The sequence below is a fragment of the Pan paniscus genome, chromosome 14 (genome assembly GCF_029289425.2).
Source record: "Pan paniscus chromosome 14, NHGRI_mPanPan1-v2.0_pri, whole genome shotgun sequence".
Lineage (NCBI taxonomy): Eukaryota > Metazoa > Chordata > Mammalia > Primates > Hominidae > Pan > Pan paniscus.
The window spans coordinates 66,463,137-66,486,137 of NC_073263.2; the positions used below are offsets into that span (position 1 = coordinate 66,463,137).

Genomic DNA, 23,001 nt, shown 5'->3' on the forward strand with positions numbered 1-23,001 from the left:
ATTGATTCAACAACTATTTACTGAGCTATATAGATGAAAACTGACATTTTAAGGTTGACATGCTAGATATGGAAAATAAAATAATCATTAATGGAGATTTTTATCTCATGTCTCTGCTTCTATTTTATTTCTCCAGTTTTTAGATTTACCAGTTTTATATATTACACAGTCTAGAATTACCATTTACTTCTCATATTCTTCATTTTTCGTATAAAATTATAATTAAAATCTGCAATTTTTTTATTTTTTTCTAAATCTATTCTTGACTTAATTGGGGAAGGAGAGGTTAGAAGTAGAAAAAGTGCAATGCTTAGCTCAGAGAACCATCATTTCAGACCTACAAATATATTGTCTCCATAAATGCCTTTGATAAAATAAATAATGAAAATGCTGCTGTCTTTACACTCAGCAACATTGTATATTTACTCAGGGCAATGTCAATTTTGTAGTCTGAAATTCTAGAAGGCAGACATCCTCCAGATGTCTGAAATTCTAGAAGACAAACATTCTCCAGTCCATGCTTTGCACAGACTGGTATTTTCTTTTTGATTGAAAGATGGATCTGGAAGTTGTCACTGAGGAAATTTTATAAATAGGAAAAAGCCACTTTTCTACCCTGTAATAACTCAGGAACAACTGGAAAAATGTTCTTCAGCCATAAAAAAATCAACCTGCAGGCTAAGTCTAAGCATAAAAATTTCATCCTGAATGATATCCATTTATAAAAAATGTGATTAACTGGTAACAGTGGTCTGTAATGAAAGATGTTTCACAAACCCCACTTTTACATTTCCAACCACAAAGAGTAATATACATGCTCCATGTTTAGGTCACATATCTAAGTAATATGATAGAGTTTGCAAAATAATGTTGTTGACATTGATTTATTAATATTGATTTCTAAGCTGTAAAATATAGACGAAGCTATTTTCTATTGCTTTCTTTCCTAAGCAGATCAAAGTAAAAGTGGTGAATTATAGATTGTGAGCTGTCTTGATTTTTGATAAAATATCAGCAGGGTGGTTTTGAATGTCATATTTCATCACAGTTATTAATTGCCTTAAAAAGTGTGCATTTTCAATAAAACTTATTCAGTCACTTTACATTTAAAACATGGTTGTATTTAAAATAAAACAATGTTATATTTTTAAAAATGAAACCAGAAATTCAACACTGTATGATTAAAATGGCATAAAATAATATATTTGTTAATTTCAACATGATAAATTTAGACTCAGCATAATTATAGTGGTGTAATTATTTTACCTCATTATGATATCTATAGTATTAAACTAATTTGATAACTGGCTTTTTAAAAATGGGGTTTACATGATTAGGAAAAAGTAGATTTTTATTTACTTTTCTATGCCATGTTTTTTGTAACTTTTCAGGAGAAGAAAAAAAGTAATATGAACTTTGCTGTATCTTCAAAGATCCTGCAAAGAAATATTACATCTAACAATATATAAACACACAAAGCTCTATTCTCCTGCATTAACTTGCTGTATCCTGGTTGTTTGTGGCGTGTTACTTCCAATCTTCGTTTTATAGTTTGGTACTTAGAGCTTTGTTATTCTTCAAATTCTTTTCTCTTAGTTAAAAAAATATATATTGTTTTGTTTCCCATTTCAGTAAGGGCCTATAAACTATTCGTGAGAATTTGCTAACCTCATTGCCCATTCTCACACATTTACACAGGTCAGTGCTAGACACCAGATTGTAAGCTATGTAAGGAAAATAAACTGAATATTTTTATCTTTATGTAACTATCACCTAGTAATTAGTGAATCCTTCATTGGCATATCTCTCTAAATATGTAATGTTATTAAATTACTGTCTCATAACTTCATAATTATTAGGCCTAAATAGGTTTTGTCTGTGTGTAAAGACTTGGTTCTCTTTAACAATAATAATATCAGCTCACACAGATTTCTCCCACAGAGTTCAAAGTCTCTTCTACTTCATGTTTCTTTATCTACTACCATATGTAGTTTTCATACCATTGCTACTTTCATCACAAATATAAATAAGGGTTGGTCTGTATAAATAAGCACAATTAATCACTACATGAATGAAAGCAGTAACTTAGTTTTACATAAACGTGATTTCAAGGAGCTTATACGTCAATACATCTGCACACAAGATAAGATATCTACAGTAAATACTTGTTGCAATAAATTTCTCTAGATTATGTGAGATAATTTGAAAGTATCTCGTGCTATGCAGTTGACTAGATTGACTCCTTGAAAATCTATCACCAAGAAATTAATTGGATCCTGCATAGTTACTCATAGTTGTTCTACTTGTGTCATTAAGTCAACCAAAATTATTGGACCACAAAATGAACATTCTAGTTATTTGGTCACATTCATCTGAACGGAAATGATTATGCATTGATCAAATCAGTTTCTCTAGGGCTTGGCTATTAGGAGAACGAAAGTGCTTGAACCTACCACATTTTTTGTTGATTCATTAACATTCTATGTAGTTTCTCTCTAAAACAGAAATTCAATGACTGAAAGTCACTTTAAGAAGCAGTAACGTATGTAACACTATTTTTACAAATCTTCAAACAAAAATATATTGATTAATAATATGGCCACTTGAAATATGAGCTAGCATTTAAATAATATTTTTGCTACTTCTTTCAATGAATAACAAAGAAAATTACATTGACTTTGTCTATGTGTGTTTTCATTTGCAGGGCTATTCTTTTATTTGTAGTGTTTGTAGATATAAATTAGATGTGGTTTTGGAGGGCTGAAGGAGTCAAACTTTCAACCATTTGAAACTTGGTAATTTCAGTAGCTCTTTTGGAAAAATAAAAGATGGAGATGAAATATCTTTAGGATGTAATTACATGAGGATATTTTAATTTAATTTAAATGCCACTTTTTATTTTTATTTTTCAAAGTAGCATCATTATAGGCTCATTTTTAAAGATTGACAAATATAGCTTCTTGGAATTTACTGAATCCTTAGCATGGTCATTAGAAAAAATTCTACATAGTGTTAAGGCAAACAAGCCACAGCATTTATTTCTTCACCAGAAATTATCACTAACCTTAAGGATGGAATAGAAATTAGTGGTTTACAAACAATTTTAGTAAATGTATTCACAAAACAAATGATAGAAAAGTTAAAAAGTGAGCATCATTTGACAAATGTCTAGAAGACACCTAAGCATGTTTCTTTTCCTTGAACTGCTTGATTGTATTTGTTCCCAAAGTAATTATACTCTATTTCATTCTAGAAATTACTTGAGAAAAAATACAAAAGTAATTTGTATACTATGAACAAAGTACAAAGTAAATGTAGAATTATGGCCCATAAAGAATAAAAAGTTCTGTGAAAGGAAACAATGCCAGGGCAAGCATAAGTATACATTTAATATGTTGTGTCATTGTGTGTGATTCAGAATCAGGCTTTATACTTTGCAATGATATTTAAAGTTACCATAAAAGGATGCAATGAGATTGGAAGTTATCAAAAAATAAATAATAATTTGTTAACACTAATTCTACAAAAGAGTATGGAGTTTAGCATATATTATAGTTTAACTAAAAAAATTGAAATAGTGAACCAATTTAATTGAGACGGAAAAGGAGAGATAATCTAATTGTACAGTGTAAATGAAAAATTCCAGTTATTTGTTTCTTAGGAAATCTAGGCTTGGGAAATTCAATTCTCATTTTTAAAAGTGAGAAGTATAAGAAAAATCCCAATTATAACAAAACATGTTTGGGTGATAATACATATGGCCATATAAAGGGAAAATTCGTAGAGAAAATTGGACCCCTAAAATTATTGTAAGCCATTTCCTTGGTGTCTTCAAAATGCTTCCAACGGTCATATTTTCTACAGTGTTAAGAGTTGATTGCTAAAGGCATAGAAATATTTTTTTAAAAATTAGCCAGACAAAAACATAATAATGCAATATATATTTAAATATATGAAATATTTGGCATTGGTCAGAACTAACTAGAGAAAGTTAAAACAATGAAAGCACATGTTCATACATACTTAATTCACTCTTTACTACTATAACAAAATACCTGAGACTTGGTAATTTATAAAAAACAAAAATATATTTTCTTACAGTTCTGGAGGATGAGAAGTCCAAGATCAAGTTGCTGTCTGTTCTTGTTGCCTGGTGAGGCTTGCATCCTCTGGAGGGGAGGAATACTGTGTCGCCACAAGGTAAAAGGCAGAAGGGCAAGAGGGCTGAACCGCTGTATGAAGCCTCTTTTATCCTTGCCTAATCCCATTCATCAGGAACAAACTCATGGCCTAATTGCCTTTTAAAGGCCCCACTTTGTTATTCCATCGCATTGTTAGTACCTGAATTTTGGAAGGGACATATTAAAACCATAACACATTCAATATTGGCAAAGAAATAACGATTGACAAAAATGATTTTTTTTTTTTTTTTTGAGACGGAGTCTCCCTCTGTCTCACAGGCTGGAGTGCAGTGGCGCGATCTCGGCTCACTGCAAGCTCCGCCTCCCAGGTTCACGCCATTCTCCTGCCTCAGCCTCCCGACTAGCTGGGACTACAGGCGCCGACCACCACGCCCAGCTAATTTTTTTTTTTTTTCATTTTTAGCAGAGACGTGTTAACATGTGTTCACTGTGTTAGCCAGGATGGTCTGGATCTCCTGACCTCGTGATCCGCCCACCTCGGCCTCTCAAAGTGCTGGGATTACAGGCGTGAGCCACCGCGACCAGCGGAAGCAAATATTTTATGTGTGCTTTCAGACTGCTGTTCATGACGCAAATCAGAATGATTTACGCTACGTTACTTTGGTCTCTGTTGTTGCTTTCTCTGTCAGCTTTGCCAATCTCCACTGTTAATGTCTGCTACTCAAGAGAACATCAGGTCACATGTAAACTTCAGAAATTCATGTTGATTTCTATTAGGAATAAAATTTTCACTTTTTTCCAAAAAGCTATAAAAAACAGACCATGGGCTGAGGGAGGTGGCTCACGCCGAGGCGGGCAGACCACTTGAGGTCAGGAGTTTGAGACCAGCCAGGCCAACATGGGGAAACCATATCTCTACTAAAAATACAAAAATTAGCCAGGCGTGGTGGCGGGTGCCTGTAGTTTCAGCTACTCCAGAAGCTAAGGCAGGAAAATTGCTTGAACTTGGGAGGTGGAGGTTTGCAGCGAGCCGATATCATGCCAGTGCACTCTATCCTGGGCTGCAGAGCCAGACCCTGTCTCAACAATAACAGTGAAAAACAAAACCAGGTCGGGTGCGGTGGATCACGCCTGTAATCCCAGCACTTTGGGAGGCTGAGGTGGGTGGATCACGAGGTCAGGAGATTGAGACCATCCTGGCTAACACGTTGAAACCCCGTCTCAACTAAAAATACAAAAAATTAGCCGGGCGTGGTGGCGGGCACCTGTAGTCCCAGCTACTCGGGAGGCTGAGGCAGGAGAATGGCGTGAACTTGGGAGGCAGAGCTTGCAGTGAGCCGAGATGCACCACTGCACTCCAGGCTGGGCGACAGAGCGAGACTCCCTCTCAAAAACAACAACAACAACAAAAAACCAAAACCAGACCATGATATCACTCATTCTTGTGTTGACTGACCTTTAAATGCAAGCCTCCAGGTTTAATTATATCTTGACTTTACCGCCATTCTCAAAATGTTCTGGGCATCATCGACTCTGACATGACCTCATGGAGCAAGTGGTTCATGATAAGAAGCTAAATTTTCCCTCAATATTATTTAAAATCTTCATATTCACCTCAACTGTAAGCTGAGTATCTCTGCAGGTCACCACTTTACCTGAGCTTGTTTGTATTTCATATTCCATATAACTCAGAAGCCCAGTTGTTTTTCTCCTCCTAGATTAGTACTTCTTTAAGTTCTTATAAAAAATCTGTTGCTTTGAAGATTATGCTGACTGGCTTTTCTGCCCTTTCTGCTTTTTCGTTATTCTTATATACCTAAATTTTGAAAGTTTGCTTATTCAATATATTTTAGCAATATTCCTTTCCACATCTATCATTTTCATAGAAATCTTTATCTGAGACAGAAATTACCGACAGGTTGAATTAAATAAATTCTAGTATTTGATTGTCAATTACACAAAATCAAACAGCAGGACGAATCCTGAATTACAATCTGTGCTATAGGACAAAATATTTATATTTTATATAATGACTTTTATAAATTAATAATGGAATACAAACCTCAAAGCCAAATATTACCAAAAATGTATGGATAATATTTTCATTCAGTAAGGATCAGAGAAAGTACAAAAAATGAAGAAACTATGGTATTGTCTTAGAATTTTTAATATACAAGATTGATTCGATGTTCAGTAAATAAGCACAACAAAATTTTGATTTTTACAATTGTACCATGTCTCTAGAAGACAGTCTTGATTACATTTCTAGTAAGAAATGTGTGTGTGTATATATATATATATGTGTGTGTGTGTGTGTGTGTGTGTGCATAGACACTTACACACACCACACAGAAAGATGAAAAACTTGAACAAGTAAAATACATTTACTGTGATTCTTAATGAAAGATGAGATGATGGAAGAGTCCCATTTATTTAAAAGTAAACCTTTTAAATAACTCCAAATTATTTATACTGAATCTTTAGATAAATAATAAATATGCGGATTTAAATTAAGAATTATGATTTGATTTCCTATGTTTATAACTTTTTCCCTAAAATTGCACAGATATTAAAAATACCAGAAAATGTTGCATTTCTTTTTGAAAACAAGAGTATATACAGTCATTTAACCATCATCAAAATCAAGATTTAGAAACTCTCATATACAGCATGCTGACTATAGTTAACAATAATGTCGCATATGTGCAAAATTAGCTAGAAGAGTGGATCATTAAGTGTTCTCACCATAAAAGTATCTATGAGAAGTGACCAGATGTGTTAATTAGCTTGATGATAATTTCACAATATATTTGTGTATTTAAAAAATCACAGCGTATATTTTAAATATATATAATTTTAATTTGCCAATTATACCTTAATAGAGCTGGTGGGGGAAGAATAAATCTCAAAAGAATTTTGAAAAAGGAGGGAAGCCAGATGAAAAATGCCACATAATATGTGATTTTATTTATATGACTTTCTGGAAAGGCAAAATAATACAATGCTTATTAGAGGTCAACAAATCCTAGTGTTAAGGGAAGGAATTTGACTGCAAAAGAAAAAAAATAGTCCTTTTTGGAATAATGGGGATGTTTTACATCTTAGTTGTGATGATACTTATACTACTTTGTAGATTTCTTAAAGGCCACCAAGCTACTTAACTGAAAATGGTAATTTTTATGGTATTTACATTATAGTTCAATAAAACAATAAAAATATTGATGCAAAGAAATGTAGAAACTTTCAAATCTCTCTGTGCTCTTTTATACACAATCTCTACTTCCATCCTTGATGCCTGGCAACCACTGTTTGCATTCATAAGCATCATTTTATGAATATGACAATCTAATGGTTTTATAACCATTAGTGGAATGTTCTTTCTAAAATTAAGGTGGGTGTGGTGGCTCACGCCTATAATGGAAGCATTTTGGGAGGCTGAGGTAGGAGAATCATTTAAGGCTCGAGTTTGAGATCAGCCTGGGCAACACAGCAAGACCCTATCTCCACAAAAAATAAAAATAAAAAAATTAACTGGGCATTGTGGTGCAAACCTGTAGTCCCCGCTACTAGTGAGGCTGAGGCGCGAAGATTGCTTGATCCCAGGAGTTTGAGGCTGCAGTGAGCTGTTGTTTGCACCACTGAAATCTAGCCTGGGCAACAGAAGAAGATCCTGCCTCTAAAAAATAAATGTAAATAAATTTAAAATTTTAAAATCTCTGTAAATTTCACCATAAACCAGTTGAGTATCTATGTCGTTATTTATTTATGTATCTTTTCTTTTATTCTATTCATTATGTATCTATTATTTTTTGATAACACACTGTCATCATTAGGGTACCTTTTAGTGGGTCTGAAAATCGGGTAGTATAAGTGCTCTAATTTATTTATTCATTTACAAAATTGACTTGGCTGTTCTAATTTATTTACCTTTCAGTATAAATTTTAGAATCAGCCTGTCTATAACAACAAAGAATCTTCAAATTTTGATTGACTAGAATTGCACTCTATCTATAGATACCTTTGGGGAGCATTAACAACAATACTGAGTCTTCCAATTCATGAACATGGCATCTCTTTCCACTTATTTAGAAATTCTTTGCTTTTTGTTAAATCAGTTTTTTACCGTTTATGTTATAGATCTTGCATATAATTAGTAAGATTTAAGTATAAGTATTTAAGTTTTTGTGATAATATAAATGGTACTTTTTATAATTGTAATTTTCAAAATATATTGCATATATACACAAATATATTAGCTATTCACATATAAATTTTTGTTATGTGCTCTTTTAAGTCTTTTGTCCCTTTTTATTTGGGGTTTGTATTATTATTATTATTGAATTGCTCAAGAATTTTATTGTAGAAGCATGTATTAAATACATTGCCAGATTTGTGTATTGTTAATATCTTCTATGACTCTGAGAGCTGTCAATAACTTGGAGATCTCTCTATGCTCTCTGGCCCAAACCAGAAAAAGGGACATCATGAGTAAACTTTACTCTCCAGAGTGTCCTATCACCAACTTACCAAGCCAAAGGATATAAATATCTACCCTCTACAGCCTCATCTTATGGCAGACTGGTAACAGGAACTTATCAAAGACTTCCTCAGAGAAAGTCAGCTTCAACTTCCTGGCTCTGGCCTTAAATATTTTTTAGCAGCAAAAATTATAAAGTAAAACTCATCTAAAACAACTATTTTCAAATGAGCAATCTTTGTTTATCAAAATGTGGTGAAAAAATGGAAAGACAACAAAACTAGGAGATACTTTCAACATAAAATACTAAGAGGGTTTATTACTGAGAATTTTTTTAAAGTGTGATTATTCAGGAACAAAAAATAGTCTTCAATATAAAAATCAGTAAAATAGAATAGCACTTTACAGAGGAACCATGTCCATTTTTATTCATTGATAAAATGAAAATGTACTATACTAAACATAATTCCACACTCCCAGATTGGGCACTTTTCATTTTTAAAGCACATAAATATTTGGAATTTTAAAAAAGTAATGCACCACTGGTATGGAGAATACATTGCTACAATTACATTCTGAAAGTGTTTGGCATTGCCTAACAAAGGTGAACATGTGTATGACATACAATGTAGCATTTCTACTCCTTAGGTATATTAAAAAAGGGAATTTGAAAGTGAGTATTCTGACACATTTGCAATATGTTATAGCACTAGTTTGATGGTAGCATAAATACTGAATAAGTCAAATGGCTGACCTTATTGAAATACATATATATCTATCTGTATGCATATTTATACATAAAAATACCTCAGATAAGTGACTAAGAATTCAATATAACTGCACGAACCAGAATGAATGCTAAAAACTACCACTAGTAAAATATGCTATTCTACAACTTTACAGGACATAATTCCATTAATACAATCTCAAACTCAGGCAAAACTAATAAATATTCAGAGTCACAATAGTAAACCCTAAAGAAAAGCAAAAGGATGGGATATATATATTCAGAATATTAGATATGGCTCAGAAAGAATGGTGAGGATGAAGTTCCATCAATTTCATACAGGTGAATTAAAAGATATTGGTAATGCTTTAATACTTCATTGACATAGGTTTATAGCATATAATTATTATTTTTAATGAATATATTTTAGCTATATTATCTGTCTATAAAACACTTCTTTCCTGATATTTTATACAAATACAAAATTAATTTTTTATGACTTTGGCTGTAGACACATAAAGTTCAAGATCCTATCAGCTTAGCAGAGTGACCATACACTTTATTTTACAAACCAGGTTATATGTTTTAAAAGTTGAGTATTGTTAGTGGTCACAGTATGAGAGAAAACTGCAGCTGCTCATAGAAAACTGGGGCTTTTGTTCATCCTGTCTATTAGATATACATGTAAAAATGCTGGTAATTCAGATGGATGTAGATATCACAATGTGAGTTGAAGTTTGAGGGTGATCGTATATGTTCTTGAATCATGGGTCCATGAATTGCATTTAAGGATATGGACCTGGATGACCAAGAAGTAAGTCTATATGGAGAGGAGAACAAATAATAGAACCTAAAATGGTCCGCATTTTAAAGTTTAAGTAGGTGATAAGGATGATAAGAGAGCGTGTATAACCAGTGTTTGTGCAGGCTGAATGCCAACGGAAAGATGTTAGCGAAAGCACACAAAGATTGCGGTTCAAAAAGAGGGAGCTATCAATTAATGTGCCAAATAATTATCAGCATACAGCCAAGTAAAGATTGACATTTCCCACTGGATTTGAACAAACAAACAATAAACCTGCATCAGCAAATAAACTTTTTTCTTCAATACAGGCATTTCTCATTAGTTTAATTTCTTCCTGCAAATTTGCCGGATAGCTAATTTTTAGAAAACAAGAGTACATATTCCCTTATTTTAAATAGGAAAAAATAATTTAGTGAAAAAATCCCCATCCAATTCCCCCACATACAATTAAAACCCTTTTAACAAGTTACTTAACAAACCTGAATAATAGAAAGCATTTATAATTTCAATTATACAAATATTTAACAATTGCACAGTAAGTTTATTAAATAAAGGAATAAAGTACCATATGGCAAAATAAAGTAAGTAAAGCAATAAAGTACCATATGGCAAAATAATTTTTCTTCTACACCAAGACAACCATGTTTGCAGTGTAAATCAATTAACAAAGTAACATTTTACTATACGTAATGAATAAAATAGTATTTAAGCCAAAAAAAAAAAAACAGATTAAAAAGGAAGAAAACTTTAACTTACCAACTGAACAGTTTCCTAAGTGAGATATGACAGCCAAATAACAAGCTGCTTGGTTGCAGTTTGGTGAAATCCAGTAGACTGAAGGAGTTTTCAGTTAACACCTGAAATTTTAATTTTGTCCATTTTTAAATCTGAGGATGTTTTGGTCCATTTTTTCTTGCGTACCCAAGACTGCTAATAAGCATATATATGAATCATTATCGAAGACAAAAAAAGACATTGGTGAAAATCAATCCTGACAGCTTTCTGTGTTCTTCTGCTTAATGTTATATAGCTTTTGACATGGACAAATAATTGCATTTATTAGTATCTTCCTTCTTCTCATGGTATAATCACATTTTCTTGCTATATCAAATTTCTTTAAAAGTTCTGATGTCAAATATCATGGTTCCGCTTATTTTCCCCCAATCAACAATGAATAATATGTTGAAGCACTTTATGTTATGTTCTCTAACACACAGTTATACATTTCTGATATGGACAAGTTGTCACCAATTCAATTTCCATTTTCTGTTTTTTTCTTTACTTGCTGACTTCGATTTCATTTAATATAAAATATTCATATGAAATGTTAGAATTCTCAGCCTGCCTTGCAGTTAGTGGTGCTAATACAATTCAGTTTTCAACAAGTTACAAAATGTGAGGCTCTGGCAGATCTTCCAGAAAATTTTTTGGAAAACACCATAATTTTTACACTTCTTCCTCCCCTACCTCTTGTTCTGGTCTGAGATGTGGTCTTTAGGCTGGAACACAACCAGTAGCCATCTTGTGAACATAAAGATAGATGATATTATAGTGGGATGATAGTGGAAAATTACAGAAGCCTATGTCCCTGAAGACAATATGGAGACACCTCACCAACACTTGACTACCTGTCCATGCTTTTCTTATCTGGGAGGAATAACAACCTTTTTCTTGTTAAAATTAATACACTTTCAAAAAAGCAGTTATGGGTTCAGAGAGCACTGTGTCCCCAAATACTACCTCATGTGCACTTGATAAAAATGTACATTCTGTTTTTGTTGGTGAAATATTCTGTGTGCTGTTAGTTCCAATTGGTTTATAGTGTTGTCTAAGTTATCTGTTTCCTTATTGATCATTTGTCTGTTTTATTATCCTTACATATTAAAGAATAATCTCACTAAATTCAAAATGCTAGGTTGGTGCTTTTTACTTTCAACATTTTAAATATTTAATTATACTTTCTTTTTGCTTAGAAGGTTTCTGAAGAAAAAACTCACATAATTCTTACTCTTTCTCCTGTATAGGTAATGTGTTTTAGAATTTTTTTAAAAATCTGGATTATTTCTAGATTTTTAGATTTTTTTCAATCTGGCTTTTTTTTCTATATTTTCTGTAGTTTAAATATGATATGTCTAACTGTAGATTTGTAAATGTTTATCTTGTATGGCATTCTCTGAGTTTCCTGAATATTTATTTTGGTTTATGCCATTCATTTTGGAAACCTCTCAACTATTATTCTGTTTCTTTCTCTCTTTAGTCTATTCCTAGTATCCTAGTTTTCCCATTATTTGTAAATTATACTTCATATTTGTCCCTCAATTTTTGGATAGTCATTTATGTTTCTCGTACTTTTTTCTTTGTATTTTAGGTTTAATATTTCCATTGACATATATTCAAGCTCAATGATTCTTCCTTGGCCATTGTCAGTGTGATAAATTCAACAAAGGCATTTTGATTTCTGTTATAATATTTTGATTTTAGCATTTCCTTTTAATTTTGAGCATTTTCATTTCTCTGGTTATAATACCCATTGATTCTTGCACAGTATCAGCCTTTTACATTAGAAAGCTTAGCATCTTCATCATAGTTATTTTAAATTCCAGATCTTTACTTTGAAATTATCTGCCATATTTAAACCTAGTTATAATGCTTGCTCTTCTCTTCAAACTGTGTATATGTTTGTGTGTGTGTTTTGTTCCTTTTCACAACTATATAAACATCTGTCTCTTTCTGAATTACCTGTTCTATTTTGTTTTTCCAAATTTCCGTATCAATAGAAATACAAAACTGTCTTATTGATTGTAATTATGTAGTTATGTAGTATATTTTGTACAATTAATAAATTGCCTTCTAATTCTAATTATTCTGCTTTTTAAAAAAACTGAAATAGCTATTTGATTATATTTTCTCTTTCAGATAAACTTTGGTACCTGGGAATTTCATTAAAATTTATGTTTACCTGTTAACTGAAATTGTATTAAATTTGAGATTAGTATTTTAAAAATATACTAAATCATCCCATTCAGTAATACAGTTTATATAAATTGTCTTTTTTCTTCAGTAATATATTAAATGTTCATTAACTGTATCCTTTTTTTTGTTTTAAAGTATATTATTAGAAACGTTTTCAACGTGTTTCTTGTTATTGTGAATGGAAGCTTTTGTCCTTATATTTAGTAGCTTATTGCTGATAAATGAAAAAAATACAAATATATTGATTTCAGTTTGTTGACATTGTATCTGTTTCCCTTGTGGAACTCTCATATTAAAACTAATCACTTTCCATTTGATTGCCCTGGATCCCCTAGTTAGAAATTCCAAACTTCTGCAAATAATGAAATGCCCCTGCTCACCCACACACAAATGCTTCTACAAAATCTGTAAATACAGCCACACAAGAAGGTGGATATACTCTGGTAAGTGTTCACTGACAGAAGAAACTGCCTTGTAATCTGCTGTATCTCCTTTATGAGCCATAGGAACAAAGCTAGAGGCACAATTTCCGTGATAATCTTGGTCCATCATGTCCATTGTCATATTTTTAGTCCTGTCTGCTTATCTATTTGCACTTATATGCAAATGCTTCTGTGAATTCAATCTCCCAGGACACTGCTCAACTAAACCTTTCCATTATGCCTGTTCTGAATCGCCTACTTCAAAATCATTGAGTGACCTTATTTCTCTCCTTGTCTTATTTATAAATCATACATGCACCTCCTAGTTTTGGTGGAATCTGGCTAATCTCTGATGAATTCACCCATTTTCCCTGACTTATTCTTTGATTCTCAATAAGCAAGTTTTATCAAAATATATCTGGCTTTTAAGCATCACTTAATCTACATTAAACCTCTTCGGTAGTTTTCTTTTTTTTTTAGTTTTATTATTATTATACTTTAAGTTTTAGGGTACATGCGGACAACGTGCAGGTTTGTTACATATGTATACATGTGCCATGTTGGTGTGCTGCACCCATTAACTCGTCATTTAGCATTAGGTATATCTCTTAATGCTATCCCTCCCCCCTCCCCTCACCCCGCAACAGTCCCTGGTGTGTGATGTTCCCCTTCCTGTGTCCATGTGTTCTCACTGTTCAATTCCCACCTATGAGTGAGAACATGCAGTGTTTGGTTTTTTGTCCTTGAGATAGTTTGCTGAGAATGATGGTTTCCAGTTTCTTCCATGTGCCTACAAAGGACATGAACTCATCATTTTTTATGGCTGCATAGTATTCCATGGTGTATATATGCCACATTTTCTTAATCCAGTCTATTGTTGGACATTTAGGTTGGTTCCAAGTCTTTGCTATTGTGAACAGTGCCACTATAAACATAGTTTTCTTTATGTACACTTCATTGCACATTTCTCCACTTTGCAATCGACATTAGTTACTACAGTTGTGTTTATCTATTGGATGTCTCTGTCCCTTAATAAGACACAAGATCTAAGATGGCATGTTACATCTGTTTACTTTATCACTTTATACAGAGCCTAGCACATGGAAAATATATTTTGTTTATCTTAATTTATCAAATTTTATAATTTAATTCACATTTGTTACTAGCATTAAATTACATATGCCATACAGCAATTTTTTTCTAGATTAATTTTGACTAATATGATAGTTTTTGATATTTATTATTGGTTTCTCATGTGGTTTTCAATGCATATTTTAAGTATTGGTACCCTTAGGCATAGACTAGGTGAAGCTGACTCTCAGAGGTAACAATTATTACTCTGTCATTTCACAGATTTTTTCTTCCTGTATCATTTTTCTCTTTACACTACTTGAATGAGTTCAATATAGAATAATGCTTTTAATATTTTAAATAAATAGTACAAAACTATTTAGTCTCAATATTCTGAAATAACTTATTAGTCTGAAATGGAAATGCCTTTTCATTTCTAAAACTTAGAAAAGGGTTCAGTCCTGGGAAAATGGTTTGAAGTCATATTTTAAAAGTTAAAAAAACCTCATAAATATAAAAATTAGGAAGTAAGTATAAAGTAATAAAAGCAAACAAAAAGTTTATAGAAATAGAATATTAGTTTGAGAATTATCAAGGAAAAACAGAAAAACAATCTAGAAGCAGTCTGTCATAATTCTCTCTATATATGTTCATGAGAGGTATGATGAGTCTAACTCCGTTTAATAAACCCCTTGTTTTACAATGCTTTTCTACTGAGAAGTTAAGAAGACTACTTTTAGGGTCTTCATTAACCTTGTGCTTAAAGTTTATGTTCCCAATCTCATGGCAAATTATGTTTTAGCTAACCATTTCTCAATATATCTATTCTAACATTCTAGTTTTTCACCTGCACCCCTGAAATATGCTCCAAAGAGGACTATACTTTCCATTTTGCCTCCAGAGTCAATTTTGTAAACTTCAAACAGAGTAATCCTTTGAAAAATAAAATAAAATGATTTCATCTCCTGCTCAAAATCCCACCAATGGCTGCCCACAACACATAAGTGTTAAGTGGTTATAATGGTTTATAGTATTTTGTACGTTGTGGCTCTTAGAAAACTTTCCAATATCTCTACTCTTTGTCCTTCTTGCTTAGCCTATTTAAAAAGGCAATTTGTACTACCCCTTCCCCAAGCTCTATTCCATTAATGCATTTTACTTTTCTCTAAAAACATGCATCATTGACAGGCATGACACCAAGTATACCTTTTATTCAATTAAAAGCTTCAGAAGGACATGACATAATTTGTAAAATCAATGATTTCACACCAGTTTTTGGATCAGCACCTCCAATATAAAGATATGTAATAATGACAAGTTTAATAAATCAGTGGATAAATAAACTGCCAGTTGCTTCATTGGCAAAACATAATATGGACTAATTCTCTCCTAAATTTTAACTTGATAAAATCAATAAATGAGAAAATATTAAGGAGTGAGAGCTTAATGTAAAAATAAAAATGGAGAAACAAGTAGTGAGTGATTTGGGTTAGGTGGAATGAACAGGAGGAGGAGAAAAATAAGACCTTTGCCAATTATGATGCATAATAACTTAAAAATACAAGGAGAGAACATTGGGACTGTATCGAAAAACTGCTGAGGTTTTTGTTGTGTTTTATGCCTTATTTATTTTTGATAAAGGCTAGTTTAAATTGACTTTACAGAACTAGTTATAATACTATTCACTGACTCTTAAATTCCACATATTTTTATATACTCATATTTTAATATAAATTAAAAATTTGTCAGTCCTGGTTGTTGAAAACCTTTTAAATTTGCAAAAGCAGAAAGTGAAATAGCAAATAATTTTATGATCATAACTTAGAAAAATTGTTAAATCATTTCATAAATAAACCAAGCCATAAAACATTGTTTAAAATAACTAAAAGAGTACAAAGAATGCTATGCTTAGTAAATTAAGCTTGGCCATCCCCATTTTCTTTACTTAATGCCTCATTCATTTAGGTAGCCAAGCTAAATAAGTACTTTCTACCAAAAATTCTGATTAAAATTCTTAAATCATTTCTGCTCCAGCTCACTTGATAACTACTTTTCCAATTTTGTGTTTGTCTTGGTTATGTTCCCAGCAGGTTGTTAACAATTAATTAGCAATACTTCTCAAATGTTATCTGTGTTAGTCTACTAATTGCAGGGCAGGAAAATGGAATTTCCCTTTGTAAACAAATGGTAATCATGATCACTTATTTTAGATAAGGCAATACAAATTTTCCTTATATTTGTGTTGTTGTTACTTAGACTTACAGCCAAAAGGCATGAATTGTATTTATAAGTATTGGATGAAGCTATTCATAAGTTACACAAAAAGAATTTTGAATCATTTAGTTTTGAACAGCACCATCTCATTTTAATCCTTTCATCTTATTCTTTAGTAAAAGCAATGTAAACACATGCCTTGTGTGTGAAGGGTGTGTGTGTGCATGTGTGTATTTATATTTACGACTCAAAAGAAAATCTTGGAAGAAGTTGTTTAGATTAGCAATTATGATTCCAGAACAAGCATAAATTTCACATTTCTATCAAAAGTCTTAATGGTTATTTTTTAAAAATGAATTTGCTCATATGTTAAATATATTGTTATGATTTTAGTCAACCTTACACATATTTTAATTCATAGTCTTCAGTATTTTCTATGGTATGTACTTTTTTTGACTTGTTCTATTCCTAGCTATTCATAGAATGCTTGAAATGGAATTCATCTTATGTATTTTCTAATATACCCACCTAATTTTATAGTTGAGAAAATTTAGGACCAGGAGAAGATAATTTGAATTTCAAAAGGTCATTGTCACAGGTACAATAGATTGGCTCACTGGCATATATTCTAAACTGTTTCTAGTGTGCCTTCCTCAAAGGAAGAGGATGGAACAGTAAAAGTCAATTTCCTTCACTTAAACAATGTGTATGTTTGGATTAATTCAGGCTGGTTTACATTTGGTTGGTTAGTAAGTGTCAAAAGAGGTGGTATATAACAAGTGTCTGTTTTAATAGTTTAGATTGTAGCAACTACCATACCCCTTAGATTCAAAACCATAGTGGTGTCTACTCAGTCTCTACATTGTAGCTATGGGCATTTAATTGTGGAATGAGAAGGTAACACAGAATGGCTAATTCCTTCATGGATCTACTCTGGTAGTTGTCAGAGAATTTCCTGGACTGTCCACCCAACCATGCTAGCATCTGCTTATGTCCTGCCTTCAATAGTTTTGAAGTGTGAAAATGTTTTGTATTACCTTTTGTTCTGCTTAAACTGAATAGAATGGTTTCTGTTATATGAAACTGAAGAGTAACATGGATAATTCTCATATAGTAACATGTTTTGAGATAGGACCAGGAACTCCTAGCTAATTGCTGGTGGATAGATAATAGAAAACTAGGGGACTGGAAATGTATAGGTAAATTTTAAAAATTGTTTGAATACTGAGCAGAAATAATTTTTCTTTGTATTATTATGTAGGTAAATCTCAATGTTCTGCATTTTTATCTCATAGAGAAGATAAAACTGATACATGTGCCATTTAGCCCCTTGTTTCCCAAAGTTTTTTATGTTATGATACACATAGAAATCAATAGTATTTGTGTGGTTCACTCATGTAAAGGGATTCAGATTATCCCAAGTTCCATCAGACCATCTATGTACTTTATGCATCACACACCAGTCTACATGAGAAATCTCATTGTCAAAGTCAAAATGTTTGTCATTTGAAATCTGACTTTAAGCATCCAAATAATTACCATCTCTTACTTTTTTTTTTTAATTTTTCTTTTTTTTTTTTTTTTAAGTTTTGAGACGGAGTCTCACTCTGTCTCCTAGGCTGGAGTGCAGTGGTGCAATCTTGGCTCACTGCAAGTTCCGCTCCCCGGTTCATGCCATTCTCCTGCCTCAGCCTCCCAAGTAGCTGGGACTACAGGCGCCTGCCACCACACCCAGCTAATTTTTTTGTATTGTTTAGTGGAGACGGGGTTTCCCCTTGTTAGCCAGGATGGTCTCGATCTCCTGACCTCATGATCCGCCCGCCTCGGCCTCCCAAAATGCTGGGATTACAGGAGTAAGCCACTGCGCCCGGCCCATCTCTTACTTCTAAAGCTCACTCTAACATTTCACCTTCAACAGTTCTTAAAATCGTATCAGGACCTCCAAGTCATCAATCATTTCATTGCTTACCTTCCTCCTTTGATTAGATTAAATTTTAGGCTTCATATTCTAGCCACTCTTTTGCATACATTTTTAGCACAACAGAAATAATTTTATTAACTTCTACAGTTACTTTGTGAATGAAATTATATAATTTTAATGAAGCACTTAAATATGATCCAATACATAGGACACATTAAATAAACATAAGCTACTACAGTTTTAAGTGAGTTTTCTCAAATGTGCATAAAGAACTGTTTTATACATAAATAGGTGAAGACAAAGTATTATTTTGATCAGAATTAATCTTTATTTTTTGAGATTATTAAAAAACTTTGAGAAATTCTTTTCATTTTTCTAATAACTTGATGATATTAAAGTAGTTGTCTTATGGTTTAATATAGGTGATTTAGAGTAGAATTTTCAATATTCAGTTAAAAATATTATTCAAAAGGTAAACAATTTGTGTTGTAACAATCATTTTGTAATGTACTTTGTATGTTCTTAGAAACTATTATTTCTAATATCAAAATTAAGAACCAATAGAATATTCAGTATAAGCATCATTTATATGGGTATAGATAAGTTAAATATAGATACAGCTATTAGATATAGATATACACACGATAAAACTGTTTTGTTTTGTTTTGTTTTGTTTTGTTTTTTGAGACGGATTCTCGCTCTGTCACCCAGGCTGGAGTGCAGTGGCGCCATCTCGGCTCACTACAAGCTCTGCCTCCCAGGTTCATACCATTCTCTTTCCTCAGCCTCCTGAGTAGCTGGGACTACAGGTGCCCACCACCACATCTCTCTAATTTTTTGTATTTTTAGAACAAATGGGGTTTCACCATGTTAGCCAGGATGGTCTCGATCTCCTGACCTCGTGATCTGCCCACCTGAGCCTCCCAAAGTGCTGGGATTACAGTGATAAAACTTTTATGTTATCATTATTATAAACATAAACTATAAAAGTAATTGAGAAAAAACGTATGTTATAAAATATATGTAAAATGCTAACTAAGCTGAAATAAAGTTAGTTTTAACTAAAATTGAATACTTTTGCAAAATTACAGAATAACCTTCAAAAGTTGCCTCAATGTGCTAAATAACTGTTCACAGTTTAGTTAGAAGTTATATAATTAATAAGTAATAAATTATGTTATTTCATTACATACAACATTTAACAGATAGTCTCCTTTCTTAAATTATGGTGATCTAAGCCCAATAAAAATTTTAGTTCAGTGGCCAGGCCCGTTGGCTCATGCCTGTAATCCCAGCATTTTGGGAGGCTGAGGTGGGTGCATCATTTGAGGTCAGGAGTTCGAGACCAACATGGTGAAACCCCGTTTCTACTAAAAATACAAAAATTAGCTGGGTGTGGTGGTGCAGGCCTGTAATCCCAGCTACTCAGGAGGCTGAGGCAGGAGAATTACTTGAACCCGGGAGAGGAAGTTTACAGTGAGCTGAGGTCACACCACTGCACTCCAGCCTGGGCGACAGAGCGAGACTCTGTCTCAAGAAAAAAAAAATTAGTTCAAATATTGTATCTTGCACAATATAAGACACTTAGGAACCTTCTTAATAGCACTCACGGATCAGTAGAATCGCGGAAGTGACCCCTAGTTTTCTAACACACTTACGTTATTTCTGTCATTCTATCACTGATGACATTGATTTCTGGTAACCATAAAATACTTAAGAGGGATGAAAACAGAAAATAAGCTTTATTCACATGTTAGGAACATGTTTTAAGACTTTTTATTTACATACCTGTAAACATCAAGTGTAATTTCTTCCCTTCGATAGGAGATAATATTTAGGTAAGACTTAAAGCAAAACACGACCCCAAAACTTGTCTTCCATCATCGCTAAAATGATCATTTAAAGCCAGTCTACCTGAGCAGAACCTAATTCATATATTGCTTCACGTATTTTTGTCACTACCTGGAAAGTATGTTTAGAAACTAAAATTAAGACAACTATGCAGAGCAGACACAGGGTAGCCAGTCAAATAATAGCTTAAAACATCCAGCATACTAAAATGGAGTCACTGAATCTGAGAATAAGTTGTAAGATCAGGTAATGACAAAACACATCCTATTAATCCAAAACTTTTTCAAGAATGGAATGCTTGACTCTCAAAAAAAGCAATTTGGGTTTACTATAAAGTAAGTGTTTTTTTTTTTTTTCCATAAAAGGAAGAAAAACTTTTTATTTTATTTTATTTTATTTTATTTTATTTTGGGGGGACTCTGTTATAAATCTTTATTTTTTAGGACTTGAACACTGGCAGAACTAAATACAAAAGCAATAAAAAATCATAATATTTTCTAAAAATAGTTTTCAATTTGGGGCTTGCGGCCCCCTTCAATCAAATCATTCTGAAGATTTAAAGAGGTTTCAGCTTCGAATTTCTCAGAATAAAGACTCCTTTTGAGGGGGGCTACAGAAGCCCCCATGAACTTCCTGCTCCTTAAAACTAACGGGCAAAACAACAACAGAACAAAAAAACCTCCTAGAAAGCAAATATGACCCTTCTCAATACAGAGCTTTCCCCACTCCAATTTGTAGGTTTTCAGAGAAGACTGGGGAAGTAGGTAACAGCGAGCAAGTCATCCTGTGAGGTAGGTCCTGGAGCGAGCCCTAGAGTGGGGACTCCCAAGGAGGGCCCGGAGCAGCGGGGACTTCTCACTCCACCTCTTCAGTCTCTGATTAGCACACATTCGGGGGAGTGCTTCCACTTGGAAAAGCTTCCAGGAGGCAGCTCTTCAGTAGCGACCGAGGCACACGTGGTCCATGGACAATTTTATCCTGTGAAGCGGATACGGTTTCTCACAAAGCTTGGCCAGCACGTACAAATGTCTCAACGCATACTCGCACGTGGGGGAGTGCCAGTTGAAGCAGTGGGTCTGGAAGTGCAGCAGGGCCTCCAGGTAGCAGCTATGCCCCGTGAACGGGGCTCTCTCAGACAGGAGCTGCTCCGCCTCAGCCTCGGACGCTGCCAGCAAGGAGGCGATCTTGCGTACTGACTTCTCAATGAGGTGCCTGGCATCCAGATGCCGCTGGATCTCCTCTGTGAGCTGCCTGGAGTCCTCTAGATCGTTGGTGTTCATCAGTTTCCTTTTCACGATCATGAGGGGCACATCAGGGCTGGGGGTGAGGTCAAGGTGTGTGACTGGAGGCAGGGAGATAGGAGAACTGGCTTTGTGTTTCATACTCTGAAACTGCATCACTTTAATGTGGAGATCGTTTCGTTTCCGTACTGCATGATGTGGCTGGTATTGGTGTGTGATTTTACCAGGTGGTACTGCTTGTGCAGGGTCTGGTTAGTCAGATCTTCCACGTCTGAGTCTTCCATCCAGTTGACGCTGTACCAGTCCCCCAGGTACGTCGACCTCTTCTCATCATAGTAACAGGTGTAGGACGACTCTCTGGGGTTGGCAGCAGTAGTTGCATAAACATTAGTATCACCAGGCAGGTGGTTCATCATGGACCCAGACTCACAGGCTTCAATATAGAACACCATCTTTTGGTACATTTTATGTATGTACATGTAATGGATGGTCTCATTCAGGTACTTTACATGAAGATCTTCATTGGGAAAAACCAGTATTCCAGTAGATCCATGGTCAGTGAAGTAAACGAACACATACATGATCCTGGGGACCGCTCTTCAGGACTTTCCTGGTTCCTATGCCCTTCACTGCTTCTGCATCGCCTGTCAACACAGCAAGGAAATTTTGTGGGGTAACATCCTCTCCAGTATAGTCAGTCCTTCGGGAATCCCTGATAGACATCCATGCCATTGGGCCTGTTGATCACAATTCCTGGAGTGGGATTGTCTTCAGAGTGAGCAGTGTCATCGTACATCATAACAATGATGTGCTCGTCTGGAATCCCATTCCGGTAAATGATCTGGTAGTCATGGCACGCAGCTGCCTGGTGCCTGTAATTATACCAGCCATTTGAACCCGCCACGATCACCACCCAGTGCTTGCGTCCATCTTCAGGATCATCTATGGGAACAGCACCAGTGCCCAGTGCCACCCTGAGGAATACAGCTACTTTCCAAACCCTTCTGCACTTTGGAGTTCAACTGCAGAAACCTGTGATAAGCGATCGTGGTGGCAGTGGTGGCAGCGGTGGCAGCCGCGGTGCCGAGTGACCGCGGTGGCGGCGGCAGCGGGACCGTGAGAAAAATCTTAATTATAAATTGGAAAATAATGTAACA

At 34.0% G+C, this 23,001-nt stretch overlaps 1 pseudogene; it reads right to left on the reverse strand.

Moving 5' to 3' along the window:
• Nucleotides 1–21,509: 21,509 nt before the first annotated feature.
• On the reverse strand, nucleotides 21,510–22,681 carry LOC100982269 (legumain-like; annotated as a pseudogene).
• Between the last annotated feature and the right edge of the window lie 320 nt (nucleotides 22,682–23,001).